This window comes from Myxocyprinus asiaticus, chromosome 35 (assembly GCF_019703515.2).
Source record: "Myxocyprinus asiaticus isolate MX2 ecotype Aquarium Trade chromosome 35, UBuf_Myxa_2, whole genome shotgun sequence".
Classification (NCBI taxonomy): domain Eukaryota; kingdom Metazoa; phylum Chordata; class Actinopteri; order Cypriniformes; family Catostomidae; genus Myxocyprinus; species Myxocyprinus asiaticus.
Genome location: NC_059378.1, coordinates 26,376,875 through 26,396,772, shown reverse-complemented (window position 1 = coordinate 26,396,772; position 19,898 = coordinate 26,376,875). Strand labels below are relative to the sequence as shown.

General features: G+C 43.9%; 1 protein-coding gene across 1 annotated transcript in view; it reads right to left on the bottom strand.

The window, feature by feature from the left end:
* Positions 1-19,898, bottom strand: part of LOC127425887 (uncharacterized) — a 28,915-nt gene that overhangs the window by 8,359 nt on the left and 658 nt on the right. The window lies entirely within an intron of this gene.

Genomic DNA, 19,898 nt, shown 5'->3' with positions numbered 1-19,898 from the left:
TGTCACCCCACTCTTGATTTCACTCCACTGGCTATCTGTAGCTGCCTGCATCAAATTCAAGACTTTGACTCTGGCCTTCAGGACAGCCAATGGAACCACAACCTCTTACTTCAATTCACTTCCCAGGTCTATGCTCCAACTCGCTCTCTGCGGTCTATGAACGAGCGGTGCCTGGTGGTCCAATCACAAAGAGGCTCAAAGTCTATTTCACGATCGTTCACTGTCTTTGTTCATCTGTGGTGGAATGAGGTTCCAACCTTCACACGATATGCTGATACCATCTCTACATTTAAGAACCAGCTGAAAACACATCTTTTCTGTGGGCACCTAAACAATCCTCACTAATTGCACTTACAATTGAACTTAACTTACACTTACTTTATATAACTTTTTTTTTTAAAAAACCTCTTAACTAACTTCTGTGCTAGCACCTACTACTCCAGCCACCTTGAGAACTTGGCAGTACAACACTGCAGATGTTTTTGATTTATAACACATTGCTTGCTATATTCCTCATTTGTAAGTCGCTTTGGATAAAAGTGTCTGTTAAATTACTAAATGTAAATGTAAATTGTGAGCATCTAAACTACAATGCAGTTTCATCGACTCTCTCTTGTAGATGCGCTCGGTATCAACAACACATCTGGATAAATGTCACTTCAGGTAAATGTTTGTTCTGTTTTACCTAGACTCTAAAAGGACATGCTAGTAATTTTATTCTGATAGTTCTGGGTTATAAAAATGGAAAATGCTTCAGTGCCAGACATGCGCAGTAGCATTCTAATTCCATTGTTATTGTTTATGTCACTGAAATGGTCTATAAGCAACTTGTGCTACATTATTTGATTGACAAAGCATGTTGAAGTCCATGTATCAATTATGATAAAGGCTTTTGAAGTATATCTCTCATTCAACATTCCATTCCATTTAAATCATTGGTAATTAGAATACAGTTACATTCAAAAATTTGATTACTGAAGAGATTACTTTGCATTTTATTGTCATTTGTTTCATTTAATATTTAGTCCTTTCAAATGGAAAACATTTTATTCATATAAATGATGTGATCCAAAGTGCATTTGAACAGCAGTGAAACACTTTCTTCTGATGTGTTACATTCTTAAAAGCAGACAGAGAAGTAAGTTTGAAGTAAGTTTGGAGCAGAAGAAATAGAAAAAAAACCTTGTGTAAATTGTCAGCTTTACACTAAGCTAAAATGCTATTTCTAGCCATTTTACATGCACGTTATCAGGCATGATCATATTTTTTTATCAAAAAAATTCACTTTGGATCATAATTTCTTTTTTTTCTAGTAAGACCTTTGATATTAGGGCAAAAATTGTATTCTTGATGCTAATTTTTTTATTGTTTTCCTGTAAAAATATCTAAATCCGAAAATCCCCAATTTGATTGATCTTGTTTTAGAAATAACACTGCATAAGATATTTAGGTTTTTCAGAGAATGTATTTTTAACGTGCATTTTGTCTTACTGTACTGGCAGAGTTTTTATAGTCAAAACAAGTTAAAAAATCTACCAGTGCTAAAAAAGTATTTAGAATACGTTACTGACCCTGAGTAAGCTAATGGAATATGTTACAAATGACATTTTACAGCATGTAATCTGTAGTGGAATACATTCCAAAAGTAACCCTCCCAACCCTGTCCTCAGCTGACAGCTGCATTGAATTGTACCCGCTCAACACCAGTTTCATATTCAACAGTAAAGAGAAGACTCAGGGGTGCAGGCCTTATGGGAAGAATTGCAAAGAAAAACCCACTTTTGAAACAGAAAAAGAAAATGTTAGAGTGGGCAAAGAAACACAGATATTGGACAACAGATAATTGGAAAAGAGTGTTATGGCTCTTAATTCTGTTGAGCTTTTGTGGGATCAGCTAGACTGTAAGGTGCGTGAAAAGTGCCTGACAAGACAGCCACATCTATGGCAAGTGCTACAAGAAGTGTTGGGTGAAATGTCACCTGAGTATCTGGACAAACTGACAGCTAGAATGCCAAGGATCCGCAAAGCTGTCATTGCTTTATGTGGTGGATTTTTTTTGATGGGAACTCTTTGAAGTAGTTAAAGTCAAATTGTAATCGTAATTTTTCAAGTTATTAATGTCCTGACTATACATTGTGATCAGCTGAATACCACTTTGGTGAATAAAAGTACCAATTTCTTTCCATAAGAGCAAAATCTGTACATTATTCCAAACTTTTGGCCACCAGTGTATGTATGTGTGTGTGTGTGTATGTATGTATGTATGTATGTATGTATATATATATATATATATATATAAACATAACAGGCAGATAAACGTAATCACAGTAATTAATTTTTTTTTAAATTGCAAAAGGGAATACAAAAGTGGTCTAAATGAAATATGTGCTGCATTCAAAAAGATCTGATGTCACCATCCAATAGGTCTGTGCATGTTAAAGAATAAAATATGATACCTGGTCTCACTAACAAGACCTACAATTTTGCTAAATCACATTTACATGCCTCGTTCTACATATTGCTGCAGTTTTCTGTTGAAATAAACACTATAGGCGCTACAACAGCAAAGAGTTTAATTCATTTTCACACAAATCATGAGTAAAACAGCAGATTAACAGTTCATAAACACTTATTTAAATGTGTCAGCTGCATTAAATAACTGTGATGACATTGAACACAGTATTTAATTATTCTCATTGATTATGTATGCAATAAAAATCAACCTATTAATTCCATGAATTCAATATAAAGATATGTAAACATTTACATTTCGTAAACTCAGCTTTAAATGTGTTTAATTTTAGTACCTCACACGCAAGAAATATCTATGCAACATATGCAACCTCCAAAATTCTGGTTGAATCACTAACATAAAAATCAGTATTAACTGGGACAGAAATTTCTTTCATAAAACAGATTACTATGACCATTTAATTTCAGCTTAACAGCCGAACAGCCGATGGACTCAAGATGGAGCCGAGTATGGCTGCTGCGTTGCGAGCTCCGACACAACTTAGCAATGGTTTGTTTGTTTTGTTTACAATTCTTATGTTTTTTGTCTTGGATGTTGCCTGCCTTATTGTCTACGACAGACAAACACTTTTGGACATTGGCTCAGCGATCTCACACCGTAAACCGGACTTCACATTCCTCAATGCCGACCCGCTGTTTACAAACACGCAAGCGGAGCCCTTTGTCTGGGCAGCACGGCCGCGGAAACGCAGGAGGAAAAGGGGAAACAGAGCCGGCGTTCTCATCAGAGTAAGACGCCGCGCAAATCGACCCCCGCTACCCACTATTCTACTGGCAAATGTTCAGTCTCTGGATAACAAGCTCTGCGAGCTGAAAGCGCGGATCTCTTTCCAACGAGAGACGAGGGACTGCTGCGTTATCTGCCTTACGGAAACTTGGATGTCTGCGGAGATTCCAGACTCAGCCATTGAACCCGCGGGGTTCTCCATGCTCCGAGCGGACAGAGCGAAAGACCTCTCAGGTAAAACTAGAGGAGGTGGTGTATGTTTTATGATCAACAAATCCTGGTGTGATCAGAGGAACATACATTCTATCAAGTCTTTCTGTTCTCCTGATCTGGAATTTCTTATGCTTCTGTGTCGACCATTCTGGCTACCGAGGGAATTCACAGCGGTCATTATCACTGCTGTGTACATCCCGCCACAAGCCGACACAGACCGGGCACTCAAGGAACTGGATGGGAGTATAAGTGAGCAGGAAACCGCGCACCCTGAGGCCGCGTTCATTGTGACCGGGGACTTTAATAAAGCCAGTTTAAAATCAGTCGCACCAAAATATCACCAGCACATTAGTTTCAACACACGAGGGGACCGGGTTTTGGACCATTGCTACTCTCCGTTCCGGGATGGCTACAAATCCCTCCCCCGCCCACCATTTGGCAAATCGGACCACTCTTCCATTCTGCTTCTGCCCGCTTACAGGCAGAAACTGAAACAGGAAGCACCCACCCTCAGAACGATCCAGTGCTGGTCGGACCAATCAGACTCTACGCTACAAGACTGTTGTGATCGCACGGACTGGGAGATGTTCCGGTCCGCCTCTGATGACGACATCGAGCTTTACGCTGATAGCGTAATGTGCTTCATCAGAACGTGTGTAGAGGAAGTGATTCCGACCAGAACTGTGCGAATCTATCCGAATCAGAAGCCGTGGATCAACAGCGATGCTCGCGCAGCACTTAATGTGCGGACCTCCGCTTTTAATTCCGGGAACGCGGAGGAGCATAAACAAGCCAGTTATGCCCTCCGAAAAACTATCAAAACAGCAAAACGCCAGTACAGGAGTAAGATTGAAGGACAGTTTAACACCACCAACTCTAGAAGCATGTGGCAGGGAATTAACATCATCACGGACTTTAAAGGGAATAAAAACTCCGCCATGAACACCGCTGCCTCTCTACCGGATGAGCTAAATACTTTTTATGCTCGTTTCGAGGGAAATAACACCGCCCTCGCGGAGAGAGCTCTCACGGCCGAAGCTACAGAGGTTAGTTCACTCTCCGTCTCTGTAGCGGATGTAACCCGATCCTTCCGACGGGTGAATATCCGCAAAGCCGCGGGTCCAGACGGCATTCCGGGCCGCGTCATCAGAGCGTGCGCGAACCAGCTGGCTGGTGTTTTTACGGACATTTTCAACCTTTCCCTCTCTTTGTCTGTAGTCCCCACATGCTTTAAAACATCCACCATTGTGCCTGTTCCAAAACAATCGAAAATAACTTGTTTAAATGACTGGCGTCCTGTTGCTCTGACCCCCATCATCAGCAAATGTTTTGAGAGACTAATCAGAGATTACATCTGCTCTGTATTACCACTCAATCTTGACTCGCTGCAGTTTGCTTACCGTAACAACCGCTCCACTGATGATGCCATTGCATCTACAATACACACTGCTCTCTCCCACCTGGAAAAAAGAACACTTATGTGAGAATGCTGTTTGTAGACTACAGCTCAGCATTCAACACCATAGTGCCCTCCAAGCTAGATGAGAAACTCCGGGCTCTGGGCTTAAACAGCTCGCTGTGCAGCTGGATCCTGGACTTCCTGTCAAGCAGACGCCAGGTGGTTAGAATAGGCAGCAACATCTCCTCATCACTGACCCTCAACACTGGAGCCCCGCAGGGCTGTGTTCTCAGCCCACTACTGTATTCCCTGTACACACATGACTGTGTGGCAACACATAACTCCAATGCCATCATTAAGTTTGCTGATGACACGACGGTGGTATGTCTGATCACTGACAATGATGAAACAGCCTACAGAGAGGAGGTGCACACTCTGACACACTGGTGTCAGGAGCACAACCTCTCCCTCAACGTCAGTAAGACAAAGGAGCTTGTGGTGGACTTCAGGAGAAAAGACAGAGAACACAGTCCAATCACCATCAATGGAGCACCAGTGGAGAGAGTCAGCAGCTTCAAGTTCCTGGGTGTCCACATCACTGAGGAACTCACATGGTCCGTCCACACTGAAGTCGTTGTGAAGAAGGCTCATCAGCGCCTTTTCTTCCTGAGACGGCTGAGGAAGTTTGGAATGAACCGCCACATCCTCACACGGTTCTACACCTGCACTGTGGAGAGCATCCTGACTGGCTGTATCTCCGCCTGGTACGGCAATAGCACTGCCCACAACCGCAAAGTACTGCAAAGGGTGGTGCGAACTGCCAAACACATCATCGGAGGTGAGCTTCCCTCCCTCCAGGAAATATATACAAGGCGGTGTGTGAAAAAAGCTCGGAGGATCATCAGAGACTCCAGCCACCCGAGCCATGGGCTGTTCTCACTGCTACCATCAGGTAGGCGGTATCGCAGCATCAGGACCCGCACCAGCCGACTCCATGATAGCTTCTTCCCCCAAGCAATCAGACTTCTGAACTCTTGATCTCCCACGATCAAAATACATCATCCCTGCACTTTATTACTCTTTTATCTCACACCGGACTGTCATAAATTATATTACTGTCATTATATTATGTCTCTCTTAACAACTGACTATCAACCGACAGCCTGAATGTCAATACAGTACAATACTGTACATTCTATATATATACTTTTTTCATATATATTTTAATTTTTATTGAATAATGTGTATCTATAAAGTATCTATATAGTAAAAAACAAAAAAAAAACAAAAAAAAAACAAAAACAGCATATTGTATACTGTGCAATGTATGTTATTATTGTATATTGTTGAGTGTAATTGTGTATAACAGATGTTTAAATTGTGTTGTGTTAATTTGATGTTTTAAGTTGTGTAATTATGTATAACAGATGTTTAAATTGTGTTGTGTTAATTTGATGTTTTAAGTCGAGTTTAATTATGTATAACAGATGTTTAAATTGCGTTGTGTTAATTTGATGTTTATTGTAGATTGGCGTATGTCTCATCACTGTCACGACTGCTATGTTGATCGGAACTGCACCCAAGAATTTCACACACCATTGCACTTGTGTATATGGCTGTGTGACAATAAAGTGATTTGATTTGATTTGATTTGATTGATTTGAATCAGCCAAAATGTGTACATTTTCTTTTGCACCACATGAAATGTCTTGCCCTGTACATTATACATGCATATGGAAATATACAGTATATACAGCTGTGCATTGGCACACATTAAACTTATTTGATCAATGAATTACATTTCCATGTTTCCGTTTTCCTCCTTGAAATATCTTTCAGTTCTGAAACATCATACTTTGCAGATGTTAAGAGAAAAGAAATATCTGAGAATTTATCCAGGAGTGCTTTAAAGTTTCCGACAGCCACATCCCATTGCATACACACATATTAGTCTACTGCACATTATTATGCTGAGTATCTGTACAGGCTGTTTGTGGTGTTGGATTCTGATGTGTGTCAGCTCTCCAGAAACAATAAAGAGACTTTATAATATCACCAACATCACTCCTCATGAACAAGTACAATAAACAGCAGGCAAGTTGTTTCAGATACAGAAGACAGCAAAGAAAATGTAAGTTTTATTCCTGAGTAGGGGAGAATGAGAGAATGAAACATGTGTAAGTCAGCAGCACTAGGAACAGACTCCCCAAAATTAATTTACGCTTATGAACAGTAAGTGATACTGAGTGATAGAGACCTCTCCAAGTACCAACAAAGCAGAGAATGATTACTGGGTAGGGGATAAAACATAATATAGAATGGGGTAAGAGATTATAGGAGGAATACAGATAATGGGGGTCCATTGGTGCAAACATCAGAGGCACTAACCAGATGATGAAAGAAATAAAACAGGAAAATTTGGGATCACGGTGAGTTCTGTACTAGTGAGGATGGCAAACCAACCATTATCATTCAAAAGCAATACATGCCATAAAATACAGCCCATAATGAAAGAATAATCATATGCTCTCCTCAACATTGGCTCATATTTGATTGTTGTTAATGATATCAGATAAATGACCTGCATGAGATCTGACAGAATCAAATGTATAAAATAAACTGAAGCAGCTCGATGAGATTTGATGAGAAAACATGTTGCAAACAAATTCAAGAACACAACTGGAATCTCAATGATTGAAATAATCCAGATAAATAATGAATTCGCAAAGTTGTGATTTGTTAAAAAATTAAGTATTGCAACATCTCTATAATACTGATCATCATAATATCTTAACTCACTTTAGACCAGTAGTTTTCAACTGGTTTTGCTTTAAGACCCAAAAGTTTAAATAGGATGTCAACAATGCAATTGTTATTATATAAAATTACATTTTTAAATGCACACTGTGGCACACTTTAGTGGTCAGCACAAACCATATCATTGTTGCAATTGTATCTGTTTTTAATGTAGTCTGGGTTGTTATTTTTATTTTTTTTACTTGAATAGTTTTCTCATGGTTTTTGAGGATGACAGAATCTTACACAAACTGTCCATTAATTTGGCTGGTTGATTGAACGCACTGTAATTAACATGAACAACAAAGACTTCCTTTTAAAAGATTATAAACAGGTGAGCTATTTGTATATAAGCTGTTATTCTGCTTACTATGTATGATTATATGGTTTGTTCCATTTTATGATTTGCTTTTAGCAGAGGAAATTCTAAGATTCTCTCTCATGGGTGCTCAGCCCCGAATGACACTATAGGCCCCAGCACTTTTACAGAGAAGTTCTTCTCTGTTCTTCGTTCAGAGGTAAAAAGAGGTCTGAAACAGCTGAGCAACGACATATTATTAGCAAATATTCAGACTCCGGCCACCCTGCTGGAGGAGATGTTTAGAGTACATTAAAATATGACAATGCTCAAGAACTAACGTGACATTGAAATGTTTTATCATGCCTTTTTATCAAAAAATCTAAACTAGCCGCAAACTTGCAGCAAATTTGCCGCTTGTTATTTTCACATGCAAATGAGACTTTGATTCGCTACAAATGTTTGCCAGAAATTTACAGCTCTTTGTCAGTAGTGGTGAACCTCCAGCAAACCTTTGGCAACAATGGACAATTTGCCGCAAGTTTGGCGCAAAGTCATTTGCAAGCGAAAATGATCGGTGGCAATCTGCGGCAAATTTGCCATGAACCCTCAATTTTTGTAAGGGATATTGTGCAATTTGTCTTGTTTACATTCTGAATTCTTTATGCTAATGCGCTAACATACGTGGCCATAATATGCGCATTAATTTATGATGACACTGATACTATTGCAAAGATTGGTGTCTAAAATAGTGTTAACAGGCAGAATACAGACAAAATTATGATGAGAGCCATATCTTTCTTTGGGCAGATGTGTGAATGGCTTTCGGCTGCAGATGGCACATTAGTGAAGCAGCATATCAAACAACAGAGTGAATGGGCAATTAAGAGTATTTGAGTATATTTGATTTCTTTTATAGACTAATTAAACAAAAACAAAACAAAACAAAACAAAATAATCGCATGACATGGTCTTAGGAAATGTCTCTATGTGAATTATTGTACAGATTCGCTAGCATGTTCATGTTGACTGATCTTGACTCAATGGGCATTAGCTTGCCTTAAGGTAGGTGGAGATTCAGGTCACACCTACAGATTATGTGGACCAATGGCAGTAAAAAGGTGTTTAGCAGCCGGTAAGAAGTTTTCCTAAAAGTTCGGCCAGGCGAGCTGTTATGAACCACTGAAAAAAAGAAAAAAAAAAACATTCTCTTTGAGGCCAGATTTTGTTCTAAGTGAAGTCACACCCGTTCATTATTCGATTTCATAGGAATGCAGAGGCCTTAAGATGTGCACATTTAATGTAATCCTCATGAATTACATGAATTAGAATTTTTTTTATGGGGTGGCAAGGGGGGCGACATGAAGACTATGAGGGGTGGCTGGCAACACCAAAGCAAGCGCCCATTGCATAGTTCCCTATCTGTCACTCACTCGACATTGTGTCGATGTAGTGACACTAGGGGTCACTCTTGGGAGCCCAAGACACCTCTGGTCTTTGATAAAAGGCCAATGAAAATTGGTGAGTGGTATTTGCATGCCACTCCCCCGGACATACGGGTATAAAAGGAGCTGGTATGCAACCACTCATTCAGATTTTCTCTTCGGAGCCGAACAGTCATGCTCATTGAGCTGAATTACTACTGTTCATTCACCTCTGCTGGATCTGACAGTGCATTTCAGCAGCTTCTACCTCCTCTGCACTGGTGCACTGCAGAGAACGCCCCTGGGCACTTCAGCAGAAAAAAGAAGGTATATTTTCTGAAAGAGTTTATTTCTCTAAAAGAGTATATTTCTCTAAAAGAGCGGCACACATGGAACGTCTTTTTAAAGACGCCTTTCCGATTGTGCGTTATTCCTGGTTGCGGTCGTTATCTCTCAACTTCGGATGGTCATGATCGCTGCCTTTCGTGTCTGGGTGCGACCCACACGGAGGCAGCGTTTGTGGATGGTTCATGTTCTCCCTGCAAGAACATGACCATGGCAACGTTGCAGTTGCGGCTTGCTTTTGTAAGAAAGCAAGCCACCCCAGCGGCTCCCCGCCTTGGTCCTACGGGTTCTACCTACGGGTTTGAGGCCAGCGCGGCTAGCACTGGGAGGCAATTTGGGGACCCTCCGCCGGGTATCCCCCCACGGACCTTCCATTCCCCAGCATGCTCGTCTGCCCCAGTCGGGCTTCCGGATGAGTCCGCCGGCTCATCTCACGGCGAGTCTGGCCTCTTGTTCGGAGCCCGTAAAGATGATGAGCTCTCGAGTGCAGCATTGGAGAGCGGGCTTGTCCAGTCGGACGCAGAAGCCTCAGCTGGGCTCCCCCCCTCGGGGACGATTGCCCAGTCACAGGCTGATGCAGAGATGACGGACATGCTTTCCCAGGTGGCTGTGAGCGTCGGGTTAGAGTGGAACCCTCCGCTCTCCCCTGAACCCTCGCGGCTCGATGATTGGTTCCTGGGCTCGCGGCGCTGCTCAAAGCAGCCATGCCCCGCTCCAGTGCCTTTCTTCCCGGAAGTGCACGAGAAGCTGACGAAATCGTGGGGGGCACCTTTTACTGCTCGGCCCCGATTCCTCAGTTCCCCCGCCCTCACTACCCTTAATGGCGGGGCGGCCAGGGGCTACACAGCAATTCCCCCGGTGGATAAGGCGCTCGCGGTGCACCTATGCCTGCAGAGCGCCGCCACCTGGCGTGGACGCCCAAAGCTCCCGTCCAAGCCCTGTAGGTTCACGTCATCCCTGATGGCTAAAGCCTACAGCACTGCTGGACAAGCCGCCTCTGCCCTGCATGCCATGGCTCTCCTGCAGGTCCACCAAGCCAAGGCGCTAAAAGAACTGCACGAGGGTAGTTCCACCCCAGACCTGATGCAGGAACTGCGCTCGGCGACCGACCTCGCTCTCCGAGCAACGAAGATCACAGCACGGTCTCTCGGGTGGACGATGGCCACATTAGTGGTCCAGGAGTGCCACCTTTGACTCAACCTGGTTGAGATGGGTGAGGTCGACAAGACACGGTTCCTTGCTGCCCCCATTTCGGCGACACCGTCGAGGACTTTGCCCAGCAGTTCTCGGCGGTGAAGCAGCAGACGGAGGCTATCCGGCATATCCTGCCCCGGTGCGGCACAAGATCCCACACCCCGTCTGCTCTTCGCCAAGGGCGTCCCCCTGCGGTGACTGCACCGGCTCTGCCACAGCCCGCCCCTTCGGCCCGGCCCCGGCATGGAGCCCACCGCGGGAAGTAGATGCCACCCGTCTCACAGTCAGCCGCTAAGAACCCACGGAGGTTGTCAAAGCGCCCCTGAGACGGGCGACCCAGGTTCGAAGAAACCCACTCACCTGGAGCTGGTAAGAAGACCACTCCATCCCCCGGTGGAGGGCCGGGTGGAGAATCTTTTTTTGCCTTTTTGTTTGATTTCGCCGCATGCCCAAATGGCTGTGGTACCCAACAGTTCAGCAAAAGAGCAGTTTCCTTCTTCCCTGGGTCACATACCCAGTGTGCACGGTCGTCATCACGACTACCGTCCACAGGTTTTTCCTTGCAGGATTGGCACTCCAGCGGTGGTCTTCCCACCCCTGAGCGCCCAGCTGTGGCACACAGCTGCCCCCGATGTGACAGTCTCCACGGGTTACGAGGACAGGCCTCTTCCTCCCCCATCCCAGGCTGTTCTAGGGGTGGTCACAAGGAGCCAGGTAAGTGCTTCGATGTCCCTAGACACAGCACGGCCACGACGTGGTGTGGCACCTCGAGCTCCGCTCTGCCGCGAGGCCCCACCTGCTGGTACGTCCGACGACATTGCTCCCTTTGTCCCCCTTGCACGGAACTTGGATGTGTGGCTTGCGCTTTCCAATCTGTTGCGATGGCTGGTCTGGACCGTCCGACTCGGCTACGCAATTTAGTTCACCAGGCTCCCGCCCAGGTTCAGCAGTATCCACTTCACCTTGGTGAAGGACGAAAATGCTGCTACCTTGTGCGCGGAGATCGCTACCCTCCTACGGAAGGGCGCGATAGAACCTGTCCCTCCGGCCAAGATGAAGAAGGGGTTTTACAGCCCCTACTTCATCGTTCCGAAAAAAGACGGTGGGTTGCGGCCAATCTTGGACCTGCGAGTACTGAACCGGGCTTTACACAGACTCCTGTTCAAGATGCTGATGCAAAAACGCATTCTGGCGAGCGTCCGGCATCAAGATTGGTTTGCGCCGGTAGACCTGAAGGACGCGTACGTCCACGTCTCGATCCTGCCTCGACACAGACCCTTCCTGCAGTTTGCATTCGAGGGTCAGGCGTATCAGTACACGGTCCTCCCTTTCGACCTGTCCCTGTCTCCTCGCGTCTTCATGAAGGTCGCAGAGGCAGCCCTTGCCCCGTTAAGGGAAGTGGGCATTCGCATTCTAAACTATCTCGATGACTGGCTAATCCTAGCTCACTCTCGGTACATGTTGTGCGCACACAGGGACTTGGTGCTCTCACACCTCAGCCGACTAGGGCTTCGGGTCAACTGGGAAAAGAGCAAGCTCCAACCGGTTCAGAGCATCTCTTTCCTCGGTTTGGAGTTGGACTCAGTCTCTTTGACAGCACGCCTCACGAACGAGTGCGCCCAGTCGGTGCTGGCCTGTTTGAAGGCATTCAAACAGAAAACAGCGGTTCCACTGAAACTTTTTCAGAGGCTCCTGGGGCATATGGCATCTTCAGCGGTAGCCACCCCGCTCGGGTTGATGCATATGAGACCGCTTCAGTATTGGCTTCAGACTCGAGTCCCGAGATGGGCATGGAGCCACGGGACACATCACGTGGTCATCACGCCGGTCTGTCACCATCTTTTCAGCCCTTGGACCGACCTCTCATTTCTATGGGCAGGTGTTCCCCTAGAACTGGTCTCCAGGCACGTCGTGGTCAAGACGGACGCCTCCAAAACGGGCTGGGGCGCTGTTTGCAATGGCCACGCAGCCGTCAGCTTGTGGACGGGCCCGCGACTGCATTGGCACATCAACTGCCTCGAGTTGTTGGCAATTCTGCTCGCCCTGCGGAGGTTTCGGCCGTTGATCCCAGGCAACCTCAACACTACAGCAGACGCGCTGTCATGGCAGGTTACCCTCAGGGGAGAGTGGTGACTCCACCCTCAGGTGGTCCAGCTGATTTGGAGTGGATTCGGACGGGCACAGTTGGACCTGTTCGCCTCCCAAGAATCCTCCCACTGCCCGCTCTGGTACGCCCTCACCGAGGCCCCCCTCGGCATAGACGCGCTGGCACACAGCTGGCCCCCTGGCCTGCGTAAATATGTGTTTCCCCCAGTTAGCCTACTTGCACAGACCCTGTGCAAGGTCAGGGAGGATGAGGAGCAGGTTGTCCTGGCAGCACCCTACTGGCCCACCCAGACGTGGTTCTCGGACCTCACGCTCCTCACGACAGCCCCCCCGGCTAATTCCCCTGAGGAAGGACCTTCTTTCTCAGGGACAGGGCACCATCTGGCACCCGCGACCAGACCTCTGGAATCTCCATGTCTGGCCCCTGGATGGCACATGGAAGACCTAAGCGGTCTACCACCCGCAGTGGTAGACACGATCACTCAGGCTAGGGCCCCCTCTATGAGGCGCCTGTATGCCTTTAAGTGGCGTCTGTTTGCTAAGTGGTGTTCTTCCCAACGGGAAGACCCCCAGAGATGTGCAGTCGGACCAGTGCTTTCCTTCCTGCAGGAGAGGTTGGAGGGGCGGCTGTCCATTTCCACCTTGAAGGTGTACGTTACCGCCATAGCAGCACACCACAACGCAGTCGACGGTAAGTCCTTAGGGAAGCACGACCTGATCATCAGGTTCCCGAGAGACGCCAGGAGGCTGAATCCCTCCAGACCGCGCCTCATTCCCTCATGGGACCTCTCTGTAGTTCTTCAGGGTCTACAGAGAGCCCCCTCTGAGCCTTTGCAGTCAGCTGAGCTTAAGGCACTCTCCTTGAAGACTGCCCTTCTGACTGCGCTCACTTCCATCAAGAGAGTAAGAGACCTGCAAGCGTTCTCTGTCAGCGAAACGTGCCTGGAGTTCGGTCCGGGCTACTCTCATGTTATCATGAGACCCCGACTGGGCTATGTGCCCAAGGTTCCCACGACCCCTTTTAGGGATCAGGTGGTGAACCTGCGAGTGCTGCCCCAGGAGGAGGCAGACCCAGCCCTATCGTTTCTGTGTCCGGTGCGTGCTTAACGTATCTATTTGGATCGCACGCAGAGCTTTAGGATCTCTGAGCAGCTCTTTGTCTGCTTTGGTGCACAGCGGAAAGGAAGCACTGTCTCCAAGCAGAGGATCACCCACTGGCTCATTGACGCCATAGCTATGGCATATCACACCCAGGACATGCCGCCCCCTGTAGGGCTACGAGCCCATTCTACCAGGGGTGTAGCGGCCTCCTGCGCCCTGGCCAGGGGTGCCTCTCTAACAGACATTTGCAGAGCAGCAGTCTGGGCAACACCCAACACCTTTGCAAGGTTCTACAACCTTCGGGTGGAACTGGTTTCGTCCCAGGTAGTGGCACGCAATACAAGCGGATAAGCCCGGGATAGCCGGCCGGGTTTATTGCTTGCACATAGCGCCTTCCACCTCTTTTGAGCTGAAGACGTGCGCCATTAATTTCCAGTAGTGTTCACAAACTATGTTCCCTGGTTGACTTCCTCCGAGCCATGTGGCAGTCGAGTTTTCGGAGAGACTCGCTGCCGGCCCAATACACGTGCTAACTAAGAGCCCTGTTCTGGTGTAGGTGCTCCGCATGTGGTGGTTCCCTGTAAGGCAAACCCCATGCGATGTATATCTTCCGCTAATTCATTTTCCTGTTGGCAAACTGCATCTTCTTTGGGCAGAGCCCCTCTGTCCCAGTCTCCATGTTTGTAGTAACTCCTCCCCCGTTGGGTAGGATCTACCTTGAGACTCTCCACTTGGTCGTCAAGACCATGTGACGTATTTTTCCACTTAAATATCCCCCCCTCTCTTTGGGCGAGGTGTGGTCTCCGCGGTGTCCTCCCCTTGGGAGGGACACCCCCCGACCAGACCTGGCAGTCCAGTCTGATAATCCCCCTTCTTTTTTAGGGAGTGGAAAAAAAGAAGGGGAAAAGAGGCCACGACTGGGTTAGCCTGTCTCTATCTTTTGGGTAGTCGACTTGGCCCCAAAGGGCCATTCAACACTCATAACTATGTTGGGGGATGTTACTTGTCAACCTGGTGTCCTGGCTACGAGGCACGCAGTGTTCTGCCCATTACACACCGCCAGTTCACGTAACACAGTTCAGCCAGTTGTGGCGTTTCGTATAGGGACCCCTAGTGTCACTACATCGACACAACGTTGAGTGAGTGACAGATAGGGAACGTCCTGGTTACTTACCTAACCTCTGTTCCCTGATGGAGGGAATGAGACGTTGTGTCCCTCCTGCCACAACGCTGAACTACCCGCTGAAATGGCCGGACCTTGTCTCGGCTCCTCAGCATAAAACCTGAATGAGTGGTTGCATACCAGCTCCTTTTATACCTGTATGTCCGGGGGAGTGGCATGCAAATACCACTCGCCAATTTTCATTGGCCTTTTATCAAAGACCAGAGGTGTCTCGGGTTCCCAAGAGTGACCCCTAGTGTCACTACACTACAAGTATACAGTAAAAGTAATCCATACGACTCCAGTGGTTAAATCCATATCTTCAGAAGTAATGTGATAGGTATGGTTGATAAACAGATCAATATTTAAGTCCTTAAAGGATTTTTTTTTTTTTTTTTTTTTATTTAAGTAAAAATGTCATGTGGTGTAACTGTCTGGAGACAAGTCTCATTAAAAGCTGAAATTCTTGAAAAAATTAATTTTGGCATGAGTATCACAGAATAATCTTGTATAATTAATTCTTAAAGAAAGCAGTAATTTTTTATTTTTTTTACTTTAAAATATAATTAATATTTAAAAAACTTTTGTCCACCAAATCTGTAGGTAGTAATTTTTTGTTTTGTTTTTTGTCATGAAAAAACAGAGGACCCATTTAGACACTCAAGACTGTTTGTGAATTTGTTTTTATATTTTATTAAAAATTATTAAAAACTGACATTAAATAATTTTGTTTTATCATTTAATGTCAATAATAAAAAAAAATATGAATGTTCAATTTGTTCAGGTCATTTAGTGTAACGCTGAGAAAACGTATTCATATTTTTGACTGTTAAACTAATAAAAATGTTCACCTTGAAAAATATGTTTGAAACTTTGTTTAACTTAATGACTAAGTTGTGTACACTCTCTTGTATTTTCAAGGTGCAACTGTTTTAATACCTTTTTTAATACCTTTTACTTTTTACAGTAATATTTGCTGTAGTGAACTGAAATAAATCGAATGATGCTGCCGCCACCTTTAATCAGCTGGCAAGGGCGTTGGGGTAAAATAATGTCCAGAGATTTTTTTTTTTTTAATTAATGAAACTGTGACTTTCAAGCACCAAAGAATATGTAACATGCACAGACTTCTAGACTAACACACATTTTGAATAAATAAACATTTGATCATATAAAAGTCTCAGATATCAAGACGGCAAAGTAGATTAAGAAGACAATAAATATGACCGATGAGTTAAAACCCAGATCAAACACACATGGAGACAGAGCAAGGTTAAAAGACAAGAAGGTTATTTAACAGCACCAGGCCAACACAAGCGGTCTGCCACAGCAATCAGGGATATCATGGCTTCATACAGTTGATGAGTAGTTGAAAAACTCTAAGCCTGATGGACTTGTTCTCAAGCCACTTCTTAGTGGTATTTGCAGTGTGGGCAGGAGCATTGTCTTGTTGAAAAATAACATCTGATTGTTCCTCTTTAGAAAACAATGTTTCAATTGTGGGAAGCAAGCCTTTCTGCAATATTCTCCTGTACTCCAAAGCATTAATTGACTTTTCACAGTGAAGCAACTCACCAGTACCAGCAGCTTAAAAGGCTCCCTACACCATGACACCTCTTCCTCCATGCTTCACTGTGGTAGAGATATTGTATTTCTCACCAGTCTTCGAAAACACCTCTCTGGAGCATCACCATGCAACTCAAATCCTGACTGATCACTCCACACAGCTCTGCTGAACCAATCTGAACCAAACTTTCCATATTCTGCCAAAAACTTAATTCTGTCTTTGATGTTTTCTGAGACAGAAATGGCTTTTAACACATCTTCTAGACACAACACCTGCATTAGATAACCTTCTGGTTATTGTTCTTCTCGAAAGAGTCTTGTTTTCCGAGGTCTTGAATTCTGCTGACAGTTTTTGTAGGTGTTTTTCCCTGTCTGCCTGAAAATAATGTTCTTTAATTATTTATGAAAATTTTTTTTTTTTTTTTTTTTTTTTTAATGATTTAGTAGTGTTTTTGATCTATAGAGGATCAAAACTGCACTTTTCCTGACAAGAGGTTTTATCTCTGCAAATTATAAACTATTTATCCTGTTAACATTGTGAAAGCTAAACTAATAGATTGTTGTGGTTGTACATTTCCTTAGATTTATCATCAACAGCATTTGTTGATTATGCATAGCCTATTATAGCCTTTTATTATCTATTATTTTTTCTTAACACTGCTTGTAATTTGCATCCATTTGTCAAATGGGTTCATGCTTTACCCAGAGGACACTCTATCAACACAATCTTATTTATTTACTATTATTATTATTGTTTTTTAAGAATAGGAGAGCTCTGAAAGGTTTAAGCAATCTGATAAATCTGATTTTCCCTATACTGCATGAATCAGTGTATCTTGTATTAAACCTGGAATTACAGTCGGATAACATTTCATTTTTTCCACCAAAAGTGAAAAATAATTTTATTAAAATTACAAATTACAGATTTTTCATACTTTTAATTGCCCATTTGCCCTTTGCATTTGCCTCTTCTTCACAATGAGCATCTAAAATCACATACAGTATATATATGAAGGCTTATAGGCTATTATATAGGTGCATGCATGTCAGAAAGACAGCAGATAATGCATCCTTCTTTAGTAACAGAAGCAGAGGAAACCAGCTGTCTCTGAGGCACAGGAGAATGACAGGCAGGGTGAGCTAGAGGAGGTAAACCAGCTATCACACATACAATTTACTTCAAGTTACTTTTCTGTAAGAGTTCTAATTAATTATAATATGCCCACTCTGATAAAGTGGAGATGTTTACATGTGCCTTCATAATTAGTTAATAGGACTGATTGACGGGGCTCCTCGTTAAAACCCTTTTATCAAAGTTAAAGTAAGGTGAATTAACACAAGTCTTACTATCTGAAGCTGACTGAATGACCTGGATCAAAAGTTAGATGTATAATAGGGAAAAAATTCAGGTCAACCCTGTGGCATATCAATAAACACTTTCATTATGTCTTTTTCCATACAATGAAAATTAAAGGTGACAGAGGCTAACATTCTGCCTATCATCTTAATTTGTACTACATGGAAGAAACAATGTCATATGGGCTACCCCTGTATAAAATTCCTTGCTCCACCACTGACCTAAAGGAGTGTTTTTTATTTATTTTTATTTTAGTCCAGCAATAAGTTTGTATCTAAACAAATTCTGATAACGTTTATGTTTATAATGTTTGGAGTTGAAAGTGGACCTAAAGGATTGAGATTTTTTTTTTCTTTCTGGCAAAGACTTAAGTATTTACTGTACTGTAGGCTATGCTAAGTGATTGATCAAATTCCTTTCATCATTTACATGCAGTAACAATCTTTAGTCTTAAAGGAAACAAGGGTAACATGGGAGATTATAATGAATAAATAAATAGATTCTAGATTAGAAATTACATACACAAAATAATTTATGGGATTTTATTCAGTGTTTCACTAAAAACATCTTATTGGTTAACTTACCCCAAGGTTTCTCATCTTACCCACTGACCAGGAGCAACTTACTTAAAATTAAGATTTTTCCTTGAATAGGAGACAATATATGTAAAAATCTGCTCATCTGACCCCACTCTTTCCTTTGCCACTGACCCAAAAGAATCATAAAGTAGTTTATGTGACTTGTGCATCATATTCCAAGTCTTCTGAAGGCATACAACTTAAAAATAAAAAAGATAAAAATTTTAAGTCATTTTTCAGTGACAATTTTAACGTCTGTTGCACGTTCATGAATGCTAGCCTACGAGATATGATTTTTCACAGTGACTCGGGCATTCACGTGAGAACTTGTGTTATTTGGCTCTAAAAAAAAGTTCTCATGTGAAGACCGTGCCACTATTTATGAGCTTCTTTCATAGCGTTCATGAACGTGCACCAGATGTCAAGATTTTCACTGAAAAATAACACAAAAATTAAACAATGAAAACAAAAACATGCAGTATTCTGAGATGCAAAATGCTTCTATAATAGGTCCAAGTACTACAGTAGTTGAGCTTGAATTTAGTCTATAAATGCAATCCAAATGAGACTACTCAAAAGAAAAATAGTTCCCCTTCTGTCACTCACTCGACGTTGTGTCGATGTAGTGACACTAGGGGTCGCCCTTGGGAGCCCCAAACACCTCTAATCTTTGAGAAAAGGCCAATGAAAATTAGCAAGTGGAATTTGCATGCCACTTCACCGGACATACGGGTATAAAAGGAGATGGCTCGCAATCACTCATTCAGATTTTTTCAGGTTGTGTGTCGGCGAGCTGAATTCCACTGCCGGTCCATTCACCTCGAAAGAAGCATATGCTGTTGGATATACGGCGCATTCCAGCGGCTGTCTCTCCTTCTGCACGCTTAGTGCAGACTATGCCCCTGGGCACTTTGCCAGCGCTACTAAGAGAGTATATATATATCTCTGCAAAGTGTATATTTTCATCTATTAGAGCAGCACATTGATGTGAACGTCTTTTTAAAGACGCGTCTCTTTAAAGATGCCGTTCCGTCTTTGTGTAATTCCTGGATGCGGTCTTTATCTCTCCGCCTCCGACGGTCACGGGCGCAGCCTCACGT